The following is an 18,984-nucleotide window of genomic DNA, read 5'->3' as shown; positions in this document are numbered from 1 at the left end:
CAGAAAACAAAGACATTGGAGTTCTTCTCTTCCTGAATTCAGAAAGAACTATGTCATTGACAGTTTCACAGGGACTCCTCAAAGAACAATTACAACAGGTCAGCACAATTTAGGGACAGCTTCCTCCAGGGCTTAGGTGTTCAAAGCTTAATTATGAGCCAAAGGGATCTGTCCTTTTAGAAGATCCACATGCTTTCAAAATGATGATGCCTGTTTTCCAGAGCTCCTGAAACTTAGAAACTTCCTGAGATCAGCCTGTACAACTGGGGAAATAGATTTTAAATATGACATTGTTTTCCTTCTTTACCCTTTCTCCTCCTATCTTCAGAAGCTAGCTATGTGCAAACTGAACTGAAGAGAGTAATAAGGTTTGACAGAGATCTGAGGCCTAAATAATATCTCACCAGGGCATTCAGTCTCCCGAGCCTTTTGTAATAAATAAATGGCATAGTGTAAAACACAAATGAGCATCACTGCGGTTGTGATTTCATTGTCCCAATGGGGGACCTGTGCCTGGCATGAGGCCAGCTATGTAATTCAATACCAAAAGAGCACACAAATGGACCTCGGGAGGAGGATCGATTTTAGTGTAATCCCAGCTACTAATCAAAAGAGACTGAAGGATTAACATTCACTAGGAAATGTCTGCTCAAAGTTGTCATAGCTTATTGATAAAGATAGCTTTGTTTTAATTAAGATACAAAATGCCAATTCCAGGCCTAATTTTAGCTGCAAATAATCAGTTATTGATTATGTGTCTGGCTGAATTGTTTTAACATGCCCTAGAATGGTGTTTTTTCAACTAGCTCAGCCAATGTGGATTGTTTTTTCATACTGCAAGGAGGCCACATTCTCATACTGCCTTCAACCTTCAGGCATAAGTTGTTCATAGTTTCCTATTTTCCAATATGAAGCGCATCGTTGGCCCCATGTTAAACCTAACTCATGACTCTTCACCCACCACTGTCTATCCACCTGCAAGACTGCATCCTGCTTTGTCTGTCCTAAGACATGCTGAAAGCAGCAAGCCAATATGCACACCTCAAAAGGCCAGATGACGTCTAAGAAAGCCAAGCAAGATGTGCCCAAAAAGGTTATCTCCCATGTTACCTACTCAAAGACAGCAGAAAACACCACACCTCATCTAGGCTGGGTGAGCTTTACAAGATAAGCAGAACTAACTTGCTTAAGACTACCTGTGCCTGCCCAGGGGGGTTGGAAGTAGGTGAGTTTTAAGGTCCCCTCCAACCCAAACCATTCTATGATTCTATGATACATTCAATGACAAAGCATAAGACTTAGATATTCTGAGCGCTGTAGCTCACACTCCCCAAGACTCTTGAATATTCCCCACTGTAAACACTAATCCTGTAAATCCTTTCAGCTGCACTTATCTTTCAAAAGCACAAATCACAGCCATTTTCAGTGCAACGCAGCAAACTGGCACATGCTTTTATGACCCATAAAGATTTTCCTCCACCAGTGGGTCAGTGTTTGTAGAAGATATAGTCCACATAGATAATACTTCCCTCTGCATCTCAGAGAGCAACTGCAGGCCATGGCTTTGCTTCCCAAGGCTGACAAACCTCTTCTGTTCTTGTGCTATAACACACAAATCACAGTTAGGCTGAGCAGTGGTACATAGAAAAGGAGGGTATTTTGCTGCAGGGGGGGGTATACAAAATAATTTCACTGTTTCCTTTATAATGGGTTTTCCTCACTCAAAAAATGCTACAGAGTTTTGCTGCAAGTCAAACACAACACACGCCAGCCTCCACAAGATCTTGGGGTGTAAGTGCAGACATGGTGATGGCATTTCACAGAATCTTAGGCTCAAACCCAAGTTCATAACTGACTTTTGCATCTGGAGTCTCTGTAATAGGTCACAGATATAGATAGCTTCATCACATTGATCTTAAACACGAAAACTTGAATGTGTTTTCTAATTTGACTCAAATCAGATCATCTTCCCATTCCAAATGCTGGTGTTCAACAAGCTACACACAAGACCTTGACTAGACCAAGGTGCAGAGATTAAATCCTTCACCATGCACCCTAAAACACCATCTTTCAGCCTGACCAATCCTCTGCTGATCTCCCACTTCCACTGTTTGAACAAGTTGCTTTCAAGTTGTGATTCAACTTAAAAGCTCTTTACTTCTTTGACAAGCATCTGGTTGCCTCCACCTCTTTGGTGCAGAGCTGTCAATCCAAACTCACCCCTGCTCATTTCCCAGGCCTCCTGATAACTCGCTATTCATACCTTGCCAGTACAAGGGCCTATTCCCCTCCCACTTACTCCTTTGCATCTAGAGCAACTATAGCTCATCCAGTCTGAAGCCCCCAGACTTCAGAGACCTGTTCGAGAAGTTTCTTAGCTGATCTCACAGTAGGTGTAGTCTTCATAGTTAGTCTTGACCATTTAGAGAGGAACAATTTTAAAGATTTCAATTTTCTGTCTCAGCTTTCCCTGGGCTCAAAAAGGATGGGGGTCCTTCTTAGAGACAGATGGCAGCAGAGATAAGAACCAGGTCCTACATGGGAAAACTGGTCCCCTCTCCAGTACAGAGAGTCTGGATGGTTAGAACTCTATAGGAGGAGAGAGAGAGAGATGTGAAAGAAAGCCCCCTTCCTATTGAAAAATGTTGAGATTTTTGAGCAATGAGATTGGTTATAGGTTGGAAGGATAAGGAATGAAAGTGTGGAGAGGGAATCCGGTTAATGAAAGGAACAATATGGATCCAGCTTCATTTACCAGAAAATATAGCAATCTCAAGACCACCTAAGGTAGATACCAGTAAAAATATGATATTTATTCCTGCATCACTTCAACTGCTTTCAGAGAGCTGTTCAATACAAAGAGTTGAACAAGCTTTAAGGATGCAGAACTTACATCCTGTTTCCAGAAATGCAGCCTCAAGGCAATGGAGGGAAGGAGCTGAACGTATCTTATGAGATAAAGAAGCACAAGAACAGACCCACCTCAAGACAATCCTTCCTAAACTGCACAAAATGGGAGAAGAGAGAGGTAATTTTAAGGGGAAGGAAGGCACTATCCTCCAAAAACCAGACACAGGTCAGCACAGCTTTCTGTCTTGGCTAATGGCAAGGAGAATAAAAGGAAAAGCAAATACCTAGAAGCCATACCCTACAGTGAGCACGGTGGTTTGCTCGGCTTAATACTAAGCTGAAATAGTGGTAGTTTCCTATGCAGAGATGATGAGAGAGGACCTGAGGGCTAGTCAGCAGGAAGCAATGGTCAGGACGTGCCCATGGAGCTGCAGATGAGCAGCCTGACCCTATTATTTGCTGAAGCAACAAGGAAGTCAGGACCTGTTCCTCACAGGGAATTATGCTTGGGCAGTGATTATGCATAAAACAGTGATGGCACAACACAAGTGCAGAGAAGTGGCTAAGAGATGATTTGTCTTGTTTCTGTGGCAACCTGTGTTAGCAGGGATATGGAGATAAGAAAGGACCTAAGCATTACAACAAGTCCATTATGTTGAGAGCTACTTTATATAATTCTGCCTCCATCTTACAAGTGACCTAAAGGAGGTCATAAAAGGTGCTGGAAAAGAGGAAAAAGAGGGGGAACAAGCTGTGAAGGGGTGTTTCTAATCTTGAAAGAAAAAGAAAGAAATAAAAATGCCTACAGGAGCATAGGTACCTTTAGCCTTCCTGGTTTAAATGTACCATCATGAGCACTGCTGTTTTAACAGCTGCCTTTTACAGTCACAGCTACACTATAACAGCAAATATTAAGTCCTGCTATGGCACAATAGGGATTTTTCTTGAATGTTGCCAAATGTTTTAATTTACTGTGGTAAAGGAGATGGGTTTCCTTTGAACCCCAAAGAAGAGATTGCTAATAATCAATTTATTATATGAAAACTTCACCTTGCAGGTGGAAAAGAAAAACCTGCTTTCAGTTCTGTTTTCTGTTGTCACAGGCATTTTATTTCCCTGTGTATAATCTGAGCCCTGGCATTCTGCAGTGCCTTTATATTTCTTCCCCTCCATTTTCACTATAGAATTACTAGTCCTATTTTCTACACATTAAAAAATAGAATTTTCTATTTAAAAAAAAAAAAAAGAAAGAAGAAAAAAGGTGCTGAGAAAGTTAATTAACAGATTTGGATCTTTTTTAAAGAAAAATCTTGCATAACACAGTACGCAGCCCCAAAACCAGGATTTCTGAATGCTTTTAGCAAGGAAGGCACTGTGACATTTAAAAATCAAAGCAAAATATGGGTAAGATTTTATATACTAAAGTCTAGTGTTATGTACATTACAATATAACTATGTCACCCCTGAAAAAAAAGACCTACAAACAGCTCAGCATATGGATAGGGGTTTATGACCTAAGAAATAAGTGTCAGAGTTCACCTCTTGACTTCAGAATACTGGAGACAAAAATGGCATGCAGATACATAATAAGATTAATGACAATGGTTTCAATGAGAAGTAAGAATAATCCTGAAATTACAAACTGTATTTATAAGACAGACGGGAAAGAGACAGACTGGATGGGTGGTCTGTGAGATGGACACGAAATTACCTACCAGGCCACACTCAGAGGATGGTGATCTATGGTTTATACTGAGGTTGCCAGCCTGTCACAAGTGGGGTCCCCCAGGGATTAGTACTGGGACCCACACTGTTCAGCATCTTCATAAATGACCTCGATGTTGGGACTGAAAGCACTCTCACCAAGTCTGCTAATGACACCAAGCTACTGGTGAGGTGGACGTGTCAGGAGGGAAAGCTATCTTACAAAGACCTGGACAGGCTGGAAGAGTGGGCAACAACTGTATGAAATTTAACAAAGACGAATGTAAAGTCCAGCACTTTGGGATGATCTGAGCAAAGAGCCCAATGGAGGTTGGGACCTGTGTGGCAGGGGAACAGCCTTGCTGAGAGAGTTTGGAGATCCTGATGGACAACAAGTTGAAGAGGAGTCAGCAGTGAGCTGCTGCAGCAGCAAAGGCAAATTGGATCCTGGGCTGCGTCCATGGGGCATTGATAGCGGAGACAGAGATGTGATCAACCCACTCTACTCAGTGTTTGTCAGGCCACAGCTGGAGTACCCTGTCTAGTTCTGGTCCCCACAAGTCTAGACAGACATGAACAGATTGGAGAGGATCCAAAGGAGGGCCATGAAGGTGTTAAAAGCAGGGCTGGGGAGCTTGACCTCTAAGGAAAGACCAAAGGAAGTCTCTTCCGACTGAAGGTCTTTTGTCTCTGGAGAAGACTCTAGGGGAGCTCATCACAGTGTTGCAGTACTAAAAGGGCATCTACAAAGAGGACAGAGGCTCTTTCTTACAAGGAGCCATGTGGAGAAGAAGCAACCTTTACACTGGGAGAGTTTTCATCTCTGTAGAAGAAAGATTTTTTTACTGTAATAATGATCTATCCCTGGGAAAACCTCCCCAGGGAAGTGGTAAAGTCACCATCTCTGGAGGTCTCAAGATGTGATTGATCAGCCTGATAGATGATCTCATGTCGTCTCCCTTTTCTGTGAAAGGATGTACTAAATAATCTTTTATTAAATCTACATTCAATGTATTGCCTTTCACTTTCACAGAATACTCTCTCTTACATCTTCTAAAGTGAGAAATACATGTAAATTTTTTCACCTTTTATTATTCCAGGTACTAATAATTTCTGCAGATCACTACTGCACCAGATTAAAATACATCATTTTAGGATATGCTATGCTTCTGGTAAGACATTCTAATGTTGTGGAGAGCACAACCATGGGACCTATAGCAAGCAATTTTCTGACTGTGAGTGGGTGAGTGTTTGTCTTCACACTCAAAATGAAAACCCTGGAATTCCCACAAAACAGTGGGTTTTTTGACAGAAAGAAAAATATTTTTATGGATCTGAAACTGTGTTTCAGTGAATCAGCACATTTCCTTTAGGGGTTTGGAGTTTTCTTTACATCTAGATAAACCTATTTTCTAAAATAATTACAATTCAAAATTAATAAAGGTATTTCAAAACAAAACCAAAACCCCTAAACTTTCTAACAGGATATTGGATATTATATTTGGAAATATTCTTCATCATAGCTCTTATTCACCAGATATCCTACTTACGCAAAGAGGGTTTTGTTTCCTGTGATAACCATACATGTAGAAAGTTTTACTGAAGGATCTCCCCTCAAGTGGTGAGAATTTATTTAGAACCTACCAAGGTCTATGAATCATTCAGCTTACTTCTTTCCATTGTACATTACTTTGTATTTGTCAACAGAGAATTTCATTTTCCTTCATGCAGGTCTGTTTAGTTTCCAGAAGTCTTGCCTAAGTGCAATAATTCTGCATTTTCTTCCATCTTTATTACTTTGTTGATTATTAAATCAATGATCTGGAAAAAAAATATGTATTCAACACTGATTTGGGGCTTAGAGTAGATTTGCTGAGACTTGACAAAAGTTCAAAACAAGATAAATATTTTTCTTAAAATTAAAAGCAAGAAGTTTGTATCTGCTTCAACAGTGGAAGAGAAAACAAACATTTAAATTACTAGTTTAGGTTCCTGGTTATGACCAGCCTCTTGTCCTGTAGATCCTACTATAGCAACCACAGAAGTCAGTGAACAGCAGTTGTGTGAGATCATGTACTAGACTGAAAAACATTGTGGAGAGAAGAAAATAAGCATTTGTCTTTTCAACATATTGTCATTAATGTTTAATAGGATACAGGAGAGGAGACTTCTGGAATAAGTTTCCAAACTGCAGCATACTCTACAGAGAGGAACAACTGGATAATCAGGGGTCTTTTTCTCAATTCTACACACCTCAGGCTTTGGGTATTTCTCTGGCATCATAACTGCTGCTCTCCTTGACTTCAGCCAGAGTCAGAAAGACTTGTGAGTGAGCCAGGAGGAAAAATCTACAACAGCATTAGAAGTTTAGGCTCCAAAGTAACAAAAGGCAAAGTCCAGGTGGGAATCCTGACAAAGGAACAGGGCCTTAAAGTACAATTCTTTTCAGAAGGTGATTGGATTATTCCCTTCATCCCTTTGGGAATCAACTTCCAACCCCTCTTATCTCACCACACAGAAAAAGCTATTAAGGTACAAATTAGATATTCACAACTAAAGACTTGGCTGCGAAGAACTGCTGGTGAATAATGGAGATTTCCAACTCCCTTCACCAAAATGTTATTTTTTTTCTCTTAATGTGCAACCATAACATCTGTAAATACCAGAAACATGCCTATTACTTTAAGAGGAGTTGTGTGTTCCCATAAACGCACCCACACAGAGCGCTAAATTGCTCCTCCAACCAAAAGATACTGTATCTGAAACACTGCAAAGACGTGTTAAAGCTATCTCTGAGCAAGCTGTGGCTCAGGGGCAAGGAAAGGATGCTGCTCTGCTTGGGCTAAAGCACCCTACCAAACTGGTGTGGATCCCAGTGGTGGCCTGGTTCACCTGAGCACCAGGAAAGGCACTTATAGTGCCTCCAGTTATCCAAGCTGGATCATGGGTTTTGCATCTTCAAAGCTCAAATGCATTTTCCAAATATGTTACAATTTGGCAAATATGCCATTGATTCCCTCACTATCTCTTACAGCTAGAATCTTTCACTACATGTAACATGAGGGTCTTCATTCTTTCACTGTGGTAGTGGAACAACCAACAAGAAATCCAAAGTGAAACATCATACAGACGAATGTCACGGCAGATTAGAGGGAAGGTGGTCGTGCCATGTGAAATACCAGAACAGACCGAAACCTGAATGACAAAGGCAGGAGGCCTGCATATGATCCCTCCTGCAAAAAAGATCACTATGCCACACATTTTGGGGAACCTAAAGACAAGCAACAAGAGCATCTGGAGAAGAGGGATAAAGCTCACAATGTCCGTGCTCTGTTCCATATTTTGACAGTAGATAAGGTTAGATGAACTTGATAAAATGACATCTGCAGTGTAAATGGCTGTTCCTCAACTATTTGTCCAGGTTCCTGTTTAGTGAAGACAAAGTTTGAATGATGTTAAATCCACTGCAGGTGACTAAAGTAAAGCACATTCCATCCATGACCAGGACCTTATATAAAATGCAAGCACTCATGTGCATACATCTTCCCATACATGACCTAGAAGACATGAGGAGGGTTGAGATTCCAGACTCTGTGATTCCCAAAACCAAAGGAAGTGGGAAGAGGTGTGGTACTCATCCTCTCTTCAATGGTCTGTCTACACAAACTAATGTTTAACAGGATGAGCTGAAGCTAGTATCCCTCCTATTTTGTACCCATGCAACCAGAGGAAATACTCTCATTCAGTGCAAGTCTGGAGTAAATTGTCTGGAGTAAATTGTTGCTAAACAAAGGTGGGATGAAGGCAGGAAAGAGGACTACTGATAATGAGACCATGATCCCTATCACAATTGCACCATGGCCGAATAACCATATCCATTTACAGAATGCGTCAGAATAGAAACCAAGATTGACTCCACTGCTTGCACTGTGTAGCTTGTGGTATATACCAATTTCAGATTGCATGTCTGTCTTGAGACTAAGAAATACTGCTCTTTCTAGCCAGAATAGGCTACAGGGATTCTGTTGCCAACCATAACATATAAAGGAACCTATAAAATTACAGTCACACACTAAGGCATATGTCTCACATTTAACTTAGTGTTTATCTTGTCAGGAAATCCAGCTAGACCATGCCAACATTTTGTTTCATTCATACTATCTTCAAAATCATCTGTTGTTGAGGGAGGAAAAGGAAAGGGAGAGAAAAGAAAATGCAAGAGAAATGTCTAAATATAGACAGAGAACAAAATCCAAGCCGATTTCACAAATGAGACTCAAAAATGAAAGCATTGTACCAAAGGCTACATCAGTAACACATTCACATTTACCCTCTCATGGACTGAAGTTGTCACCCCTAATTTCATCTGGAAAATAACCAATGATTCTAAAATCTGCCTTTTCCACATTTATGATAGGAAGTAGACTCCTTGACTTCTGATAAGACTTATTCTGCAAAAGGCATTGTGAGCCAGCCTTTTGCAGCTGAGGAAGTCACCTTGACATGCTACAGACTTGGTATCAGCCACTCCTGAAGAACACTCCACGGCAAAAATCAATTGCCACATGCACAGAAGCAAAAGAGTGAAATGGCAGCTACTGCTTTCAAAATTATCTGAAATATCTGCATTGACATCACATTAAGAAAAGCATTTCCTCACGTAAAACACAGCTTACACAACTAAATAATTCATCATGATGAATTATTTAGAGACATGTGGACCCAGTATGTTTACAAGTCCCAAGCTGTTTTACTAAAGAGGAAACATTTATAGAATTGGATCCTCAAACTCTTTTTTAAATGTTCTTCCAGTGAGAGGTTTCTGATTATCGTCAGTTGTCCTGAAAGAAAAGTGTTTAGAAACTGAGCTTTTGGTGGGAAGATGAGATAAGATTGAAGAGACTATGTAAGGTAATCTTTTCTTAGTAACTGGTGATTATTGCTGCTGAACAGATGATTCTTCCAAAAGCCATCTTTTAAGCCTTGAGTTATCTCAGGTGTGGTAAAAGGTCTTCAAACAAGACAAAATTAAATCACTGACCTGAGGTATTATCTCCCAGAACAGTCATCTGCCATGTACAGAAGCACAGCTAGTGAGACCCATTTCACTGTAAACACCAGCTCTTTCCCCCAGCAAAGCGTATTCCACAAGTCCCCAGAGGAAGCCATTTGCGCCTAGGAATAAACCTACCCTTGACAGCTCAAGGATGCTTTTGATAAGTTCATCTTCACCTCTGTCATGTTCTGCATGCCGCTCCCCTCTCAGAGTCTCTGCCACCTCCCTCTGGGTATCTCCACAGTCAAAAGTACTCATAGAAATGCTCTTTGCATGTGCAGTCAGGTCTCCTCTCTCTCAAAACAATCTTTCTCTGAAAGCTCCTTCTGACCTTAGTCCTGACAATTCAAAAGCTTTTACAGGCCACCTGCTTTTCATTATTGATGGGTAAAAAGCTGGACTGGATAAAACCTTGAGAAAGTTGGTGTGACCCCACAGGTAACCCTGATTTGAGCAGGTGATTGGAATAGAGCTCCCTTCCAACCTGAATTATCCGTTGAACAAAAATGGCTTCTTTTCTACGCACTTTATCAAAAAGTAAATGGAATGGTAGTCCCAGAAAGAAGCTAAGACTGATTAAGAAAGACAGGCAAGCAAGCTTGTCATTCTTGGTGCTTTTTTTTATCTGGAGTAACTTCAGTTAAGAAGGCACCTATCACTGGAGAAATAATCTCTGTGCTTTGCCTGTCTTCAGCAGATCCCCATGGCTCCAAAAAGTCTCAGACATAATACCAGGGAGGTTGATATCCTCAGATTCACTGGAGGCGATACGGCACAGAACACATGATAAAGCTCAGGTGCATTGAGGAAAGGGCTTACTTCTAGGCTGAATCTTTCAAGAACAGTCCTGTTAGCTAAGTTTCTTCATACAATATCCTGACATTTTTTGCCTGAGGGTAGCACCTGTGCTTGAATAGTGGATTCTCACCACATACAGGGTTTTATTACATGTAATGCAGGAATTTCAAATCAGAGCATTCAGCCCTTGCTTCTTGTCTTCACGTTTTCAGCACTGTGTTGTGTTGGTGTCTTTCATCCAAAGACAATGTCACATTACCTTTGCTCAACAGTTAACTCTCTTTTTTCATTGAGCACTTTTAATCTAAAGTATGTTCCTCATGTTTAATCTGCCACCTGACAATGCAGCAGATATTCCATGTTGCAGTGCTAATTCTGATATTAGATGTGTCCTTATTGAAGCTAACTAACCTATTTCGGGGTCCCCACCACCACCACTACAACTGGACCACTCTTTACTTTTTGTCATGAAGACCTCAAAGTTCATAGCAGAAAAAAAGCCATGTACATGCTAAATCAAATTTCACCCTTGTGAAGCTGAAGTGGAGAGGTTGGGTATGACCTGGGAGGCTGTAGACAAAACTGGATGAATCTCTTTGAGCACAAACAACCTTTGTGCAGCGATAACTCCAAGGCTTATAATTCAGCAGGGATTTTGACATCTGCTGTTTATCCCCAAGCAGGAGCACGGAGCAGAGGAACAGAGTAGCCATGGTTACATCCCTGTTCCTGCTGCAGGTCACTCCCACCTCACTGGGTGCTACCAAGATCATGTAGTCCCACCCTAGGAAAAACTGGCTTCCGAAATCATCCTGCATAGCCTGCTTCACCCTATACAGTCTGTTTATGGCTCTGGAGAATTATTAGCTCATTAAGGATACTAATTAACTTGCTACGAGGAGCTTTGCACATCTGAGGTAGGGCTTGGTGTTTGCACGCATGGGTCACCGCAGAGCGCTGCTGAACACAAAGGAAAGCCATTCCCCCTACCGCCAGAGCGAAGTGTGTGTTCAGCATGTGCTGCTGTAGGGAAGAAGGTTGTGCTGGTGTGTATTTTTAGTTCAACTAACAGCAACTATTTCTGCATTCCAATTTCTGATGCCGAGTTACCCCACCTTCTGTTTCTCGATTAGGGTATTATTATTAGCTACGCTAAACTGATGGGCTTCTCAGCATGGCAAGTTTAATAAAGCACTAATGTCACCTACTACCAACGCAAGTCAACTAAAGAAAACAAGGCCTAAATTACAGTGCTACTAAAAAATTAGCAAGAGGTTGCTGATCATTCCTCACTGGGGTTTTTTGCTGTTTGTTCCCCCCCAACAATAATCTTTCTTCCCTCTGTAGACAAAAGAATTGACACAATCAAAAAATCTATTCCTCCCTTTCCTACCATACAACACAGAACATATCTAAGGGTTTTTCACACAAGCTTCTGCAATTATTACTGCTCTCCATTTTGGGCCAGCATTCAGATGTTGACTTCTTCCTGAAAGAATGCCTCTTTACCTTGTCCGTTTTCTGCCCCTGACTTTGCTGCTTAATTCCTCACACAAAGACAAGGAATTTTCTGGTGGTCCTGATGTCCCAGACTAAAACAGCATCATGACTTTGATCCGTCTATGGCAGCCAACAAAAGGTTTTTAACCGAAGGATTCAGGCTCCCATGCTTCTCAAACAGCAATCTCTTCACAGCCTTGTGCATTATCTTTCCTTCTGAAAAGACTTTTGTGCATGGGGATGAATCCTGCTGTTTCTGAGGTCAGTGGCAAGCATCTTATAGCCTCCAGCAGTGAAAAGGCTGGGTGGCTGTAGAGCAAAGCACTCTAGAACATAACACAATGCGACTTTATTTTCTCTAACCTCTACCAGGGTAAGCCGTACCCTCACAGAGCTCAGCTTAAACACAGCTGCAAAGGGAGAGGGAAACAGAGAGAAAACAATGAGGAGGCATGGGCAGAAAAGAGACATTTTCTGCTGAGGGTTTAAAACAAGATAGGCAGGCAGGCAATGAGAATAAATTGGGCTGTGCTGCTGCGTGGTGTAGAATAGATCTGTTCAGTGTATATAGTGTACGTAAGGGCCTGTAAGAGTTACTTGGAGCAGCAGACACTGCTCAGCTGTAATGAAATCCATCTAACTTGTCCCACAGAAAGCCTCACACCTTAAGATGTGGGATCTTTGGGTTCTAATAGCACAGAAGAGCTGTGCAGTTGTAACCCAGTACCTGATGAACTCAGGTAGTCAATCACACAGTGAGTAGTTGCTACAGGTATTAGCAGCTAGTGAGTCTGAATAATAGGCTCAAAACCTGTAGCTCAGTCTCAGTTGTCTGCAGGAATATCAGTGAGAACCCAACTATTGTGAGATCACATCAATCCAGAAAAGGGATATACAAAGGGACATGATCTTCCATAACTGTGCATTGTTCCATGCTTCCCCATCACCTCTAAAAATATGAGGGATTTATGCATACAAAATCATTTCAGCAGTTGTTTCATGCAGACATCCTCAAAGTTGACACTCAGAAACCAAGGGCCTATTTAACTAGACCATGAGGTTAAACCATCTATAAGCATTATCTGCCCACAATAAGGTCAAGTCAGAACCACTGAGAAGAAGAGGTTATGAGCAGAAAAGGTGATACTATAATAGAGATGTAAATTTTCATACTGAGACACCTCTCTTGTAGAGGACTCAGTGAAGGGAAATACTGTTCCCTTTGCTCTGTTCTTTATGAAATCATTCTCAGAAAATAGGATTGCTTTTCCTACTGTCACTAGTGGTTTTGACAGTATGAGCTGAAAAAATGACAGAGATACAAACAATGTCTCACTCAAGCCACATCCCCCAAGAAATACTCATGTTCTTTTGGGCCATAAAATAGTAACAGAACACTGCTTTCTAGCCTCAGAAATAAATGCAGTGTTAGCAGCCTGTGTGGGACTAAAATTATACATCTGGTGATGCTGGCAAAGCCAGATTCCTTCCCAGTTGTGCAGATCTAGTAATACAACAGGAGAGATGAGTTTGCCAAGACATTGCAGCTTCCCAGGCTCCTAAATGTTAGCACTGGGATCCTAACAGCACAAGTTGTCCCTACCAAGCCAAGCTGGACATTAAGAAAGTCCCACTAGTCACTGTGCTGCATGCTGTGAATCACTAAAAGCCATGTTGTTGCCAGGAGATCAGAATCTGAGACTTCCATACAAGACAGACACCAATGTGATGCATTATCAGCAAAGTCCATTTTGTAATATCTGCAGTTCTGCCTTTAAAGTCCAATAGAATGCATAATGTCTGACCTATCCATGAAAATGCCACATAGCTAAGAACAAATAAGAACAAACTTGGGTAAATATATCTACTAGATATAGAGCAGAAAGTACAAAACCAAGAATTTGGGGCTATATTTACCAGCAGAAGGTCAAACTACTGCTTAGGCTGTCTTATACCTACAATTGTAAGGGTGAGAAAACACAACAGGCATCAAGAACGTGTTGGGATGTTGCATCTAGTGCCTCCTGTGTAGTAAGAGAAATAAACTTTGTGGATCCATCTGTGTCCACTGAAGACAAACTTGGATTTCTCTGTGGATGTCAGCAAAACCAGAATCACTGTTTTTCTGACAAATCCCTAAAAATTACTTACTTCAGTACTGAAATATAGCTGCATCTGAGGTTTGGGGGCTCCAGACTCAAAGAAACCACACCAATGCATGTCTGAACCCAGAAAAGAAGCAGAAATGGGATATCTGGGAGGCAGGTAGGAGGACCAGAGCAGACACACACACACCCCAAGGATGGATGCTGGCAGCATTTGAATGTAGAAAAGAAAGAATTCTCCCTTTTAGACTTTGTTCAGATGCTCTATCTGCTGCAGTGAAACAGGGAAGTAAAACTGCTGAATAACAGAGTCCTTAACATTGCAGTCACTAATAATAGGATTAGAGGGAGAATAAAATCATATTTTCTTGGATTTGGAAGATTTGGAAGAAGCCAACTTCTGACTCACTCACCCAACAAGTTGAGATCAGGCATATCATGGTGCTGACCTTCTGAAGAAGGACTGTGATCAGCCCAGCAGCCACAATCAGTGCAGGTAGTTTCAGCCCATTACCTCTTGGTGCAGTGTTAGCAAAGGTCATGCTACATTGTGAGACCTGGATTCTCTGCAGCATGTCAGGCATTGCCAGTGTGCAAGGGAGGGAACTGGGTACAGGAAAGATCAGAAATACACGTGAAGTGAGAGACCTGCACTATTCATGCTCTTAGACACACTTTTCTCAATGCTGTGCTGCTGGGAAGCACAGAGACACAATCTGCTCTCATTGAGTGGGGAGGAAAGATGTTAATCTATGAGCAAGGAAGCTGATGGACCTCAGGAAATGCTGAACAAAGAGACCAGGAGCTTCCACTACCTGAGCCAATAGACTAGAAAGGAATTACAACCTTTCCAAGGGCTGGTGTGGGTATCTGCTATGTGTTCACAAAGGTTCATAGTACATGAGCAGAGGTAAGATTCAGACTTGAGAAGAACCTGCCAAGACCAAGCTGACCCTTCAAGAAGATGAATAATGGCCAAAAAAAAAAAAGTTATTTCCTTATCAGGCATGGATGGGCCACAGCTCCTGCTAATTTCAAGGGGACTGAACAGACAGGGAGTGTTCAGGCTCTAATGTAAAGATCTCACCCTTGTCCTACTTATTGGGAAAACTTTCCCATGGTTACGTGTCTGTCTCATTAAGCAGCAAATCAAGCCAATCACCATAGAATGCAAACGGAAAACATGACAATATTGCAACAGGGGAAATGACAAAGTGTGATCATTAACAATAAACAGCAGTTTACACATAGCCTCGAGATCAAATGAGTAACTTTGTTAAACTAAATGCAAGGTACAACACCCATCATCAAATCATCTCTTGCCTGAGGTTTCTACAAAGGCGAATCTGGAAAACCTCATCATCTGTATTGTAAAAATCCATAAATAAGTAAAAGTCCTGGCTGCAGCATTTCAGAAATCCTTGTCTCGACCTGTTGGCAAGCACTGACTTTCAAACAGCAGCTATTGCAGAAGTCATCTTCTGTGCCGAGAGATACAGTGGGTGACTAATGAAAATAAGGATTGGGATTTTAAAGGATGCTTAGGAACATTGTTAGATACAAAAATGTCTGTTTTCCTTAGAACAGTGCTAGCAACACTAAGTGGGCATCAAGGGACCAGCTCTTAAGAGCCATGCACAAAGCAGAAGAAAGGCTGTGTTCCTTTCCATTACTAAACACATAAAAGATAATAGAACAAGTCATAAGGCAAAATGAAAAAATCTCATTTAAGTTGTCAGTATAAGCAAAGGGAAAAGGTGCCGAGGTGTGGGGGGCACTGAGCATGAAAGACTGTTTATGTTAGGTGAGGAACATCCTTGTGTTTAGACTGATTGTGGATTCAGTGCTCTGACTTCCCACAAACAGCCCTCCACAGAGGGTGTTTATGGTAAAGCAGTGCTCATGGAAACATCAGCCTGTCCAGCCTTTCCCAGAGTCATCTATAAGACAAGTTTAACAACCCCGGAATAATCAGAAGTCCGTGTATGAGTTCTGGCTTCCCCATATTCATCTGCCCACACCTAGCAGTGAAGTAAGACTGTATAAGAATACTTGCAGGGTATTAATGTGTAATCCCCGAAGCCCTTTAACCTGCAGTCATTTGCCTGTGCTGACAAGAGAATCACTGCTTCACACCTTACCAAGGAGCCTTTGGATTATGCACTTTACATGTCTTCAACACATATAAACAGGATTTTGTTTCTGTTACTCAGTGTCAGAAGCACAATCAGGCTTGTGCTCTTTTTACAGGCATTTTTTACAGACACTTTTATTCCCTTTCGGTATTACAAAGAGAATCTGTGAGATTTAAATAGTTTCTATATTTGAAGCAGACACCAAATCTTATACAGAAATACACTCTGTAATGTGGCTAGGCTTGTCTAGTGTCCTGAGGACTGTAGCCCTACAGTGCCTCAGTTTATTTAATTAAAGTAACCAGAATCATCCTCTTCAGTTAAATATGATGTCCATGAGCACTGTTATTAACATGGATCAAACAGCCTCTTGTAGAGAAGACCTGTTGTGATGATACAGTCAGGTTCTTAAAGAAACGATTTCTCAAATCAAAGCACTGTTCCCAGATACTTGTCTGGGGGTTGTTTGTGGGGTTTTTTCTTCCTATTCCTCATCCTATCAAGTCCTCTTGAGATAGAACAAAATTCTCAGGTAATTTTTACAACACTTCTGCATAAGAAGTGGGCATAAGATCCTGCTTATCCAAATTCCTTGTTCTCCTATAGCTTGCAGGATAAGGATGTTTATAACCAGGAAGAAAAGGTGGACCAAATTCTGCCTTCACTTCTATACGTATAATCTCAATTTATGTTCCAGACCCTGCTGATTTTAGGAGGATCTGCAGACAAGTAGCAAAACACAGGACTGCGACCAAAAGCTTTGTGATTTTCAAATCAGGTTTAACACAAAAAACAGGTGCTTTACCCTTTACATATTACCTGTCACTGGGTCATACACAGACTGTCCCTACAATATATGCAGGAAGCAGATTTACAGCTATATCATATCACAGGATGGGCTCAAAAGCCTTTTATTAAAACGCTTATAATTAATAAAGCCAGCAGTATTTCCAGCCACACAGATAAGGATGATCCGGGGAGAACACTCTGGGGAGGACAGGGGAAGATCAGGACACCAGACAAGGAATACAGGGGTTTAGAGAGGCAGATAGAGACAACAGCAGGAGCATCTCTCTTTCTCCTTACTGCTGACAGAATAAACAAGTAAAAACAGTTACGTGGAAGTGGAAAGAGGTCTCTGCAGTCATTATATTGCAAACACTTACCGCTTGGCTGAAACTTACTTCTTATCCTCTCCCCCTTCACGCTCCTCAGACAAGTACACCCTCATTCACATATATTTGGCTGCACAAGGACACTCCACAGCTTTGGATCTCTTCTTGTTTTAAAATGACAAGGACTGTCCCCATATGCCTTTGGATTAGAGCTATTCTTCCCCCCTTTTTAATGTAACCAGTACATGTTTTCTCACACAGATGAAGTGAGCATCGTTTAATGCCTGACCATCTATCCACACCTTTCAGAAGATATTTTTTTCTTCATCTTCTTAGAAAGTAGAAAGGTTTAAGAGGAGTATTTTTACAAATGTGTATACATATGTCTATATATAAATATATATTCACAGGCATAATTGTACTGTTATTGCAATTAAGTTTGGCTTTAAAGCACTTACAGTAAATGTGCCAGTTGTGGACCACAGTGAGATTTCTAGTCTTGGTTATTCATACACTTCTCTGTTTCACAGCTCTCTGCTGAATATGATGATAGAGATTTATTTGTGGAGTGAGCAGAGACAGAAGTACGTTGTCGCATTATTTTTTCCTTAAAGGTTAGTAATTACTGTGTCAACCTTTGCTCTGCTGCTGCTGTCCACTTTCATTTTGGAAGCACAGCCTTTCAACACTCACATCACACTGAGTTCTCCTGATCACCCCATTTCCTACCAACCTTTCGGAATATTATTTATTATTCCTTATGTATCTGGGTAGAAGAGAGGCAGAGGGACAGTATGGCAGAGATGGGAAACACGAGCCGGAAAACATGCTTGCCTCGAATTGTCATTACACTGCCGTTGGAAGGAGCGAGCAGAGGGAAACTAGCAACAAACACTCGCACGCAAACACACGCCAGGCACACAACCACATCGATCACGGGGAGTTTGCGAGCAGCCCCACAGCTCTTACCTGGGTTGTCTGGGATCCCTCTGCAGTGTACCTCCCTCTGCTCCCTCTCCCCTATTATTCCCCACCGTGGGGAGCAGCAGGGACAGTGGCGGTGCTGTGGCTGGGTGACGGTGCAGGTAGGGGACGGCAGGCAGCTGGCTGCAGCCTCGGCTGCCGGGCTCCGGCTCCTGCCAGGGCTGCTGCTGCTGCTCCTGATGATGCTGAGGAGGAGGAGAGCAGAGTGAGGAGGAGGAGGATGCTGGCAGTGATGCTGTTGCTATGGTTACCCAACTCTGCGCCGGCAGCGGCACTGCTCAGCGCAACAGCTGCCCCAGCACCCAGATCTCCTTGGTACCCCTCACGGCCAAATGGCCCCTCTGTATACAGGGATAGGTATTTCACTCCAGAGGGACAGTGATGGTGGGGACGATGGAGGTCACCCTTGGCACAGTGTTGGGACTCAGGGAAAACAGATGGCATGATGCATACGGAATATTTGCATTCTGTACTTGTGGGTAAGAGCTCGCTGCCCTGCAGAGGTCAAACACCAGCTCTTAGGAGGCCAGAGTTTCGTTTTTTAAGAATGTCTTGCATTTTTATAAGGAAATGAACAGAACAAAGCTGAGGGGAAGAATAATTTTCAAAGTCCCTGTTTTGATACAATTTTAAACTTTTTTAAAATTGAATTTAACCCTCTTTCCTTAAAAAGGGGATTTAAAAGTCAGATTTTACTGTCTTCTTGTGTAAATGTGTTTTTTGATTAGAGAAATCAC

General features: G+C 41.7%; 1 protein-coding gene across 2 annotated transcripts in view; it reads right to left on the bottom strand.

Annotated features, from left to right (window-relative positions):
* The window catches only part of FAM135B (family with sequence similarity 135 member B), a 192,723-nt gene extending 174,043 nt beyond the window's left edge, over positions 1–18,680 (bottom strand). For both annotated transcript variants that reach the window (XR_009966306.1, XM_062626976.1), the window contains exon 1: positions 18,233–18,680. The gene's annotated coding sequence lies outside the window, so the exon portion shown is untranslated. The remainder of the gene's footprint in view (positions 1–18,232) is intronic.
* Between the last annotated feature and the right edge of the window lie 304 nt (positions 18,681–18,984).

This window comes from Pezoporus occidentalis, unplaced genomic scaffold (assembly GCF_034315485.1).
Source record: "Pezoporus occidentalis ecotype Australia unplaced genomic scaffold, CSIRO_AGI_Poc_V1 ctg3, whole genome shotgun sequence".
Classification (NCBI taxonomy): domain Eukaryota; kingdom Metazoa; phylum Chordata; class Aves; order Psittaciformes; family Psittacidae; genus Pezoporus; species Pezoporus occidentalis.
Note: the sequence above shows the minus strand (reverse complement) of the source record. Positions and strands in the feature narration are given on the sequence as shown.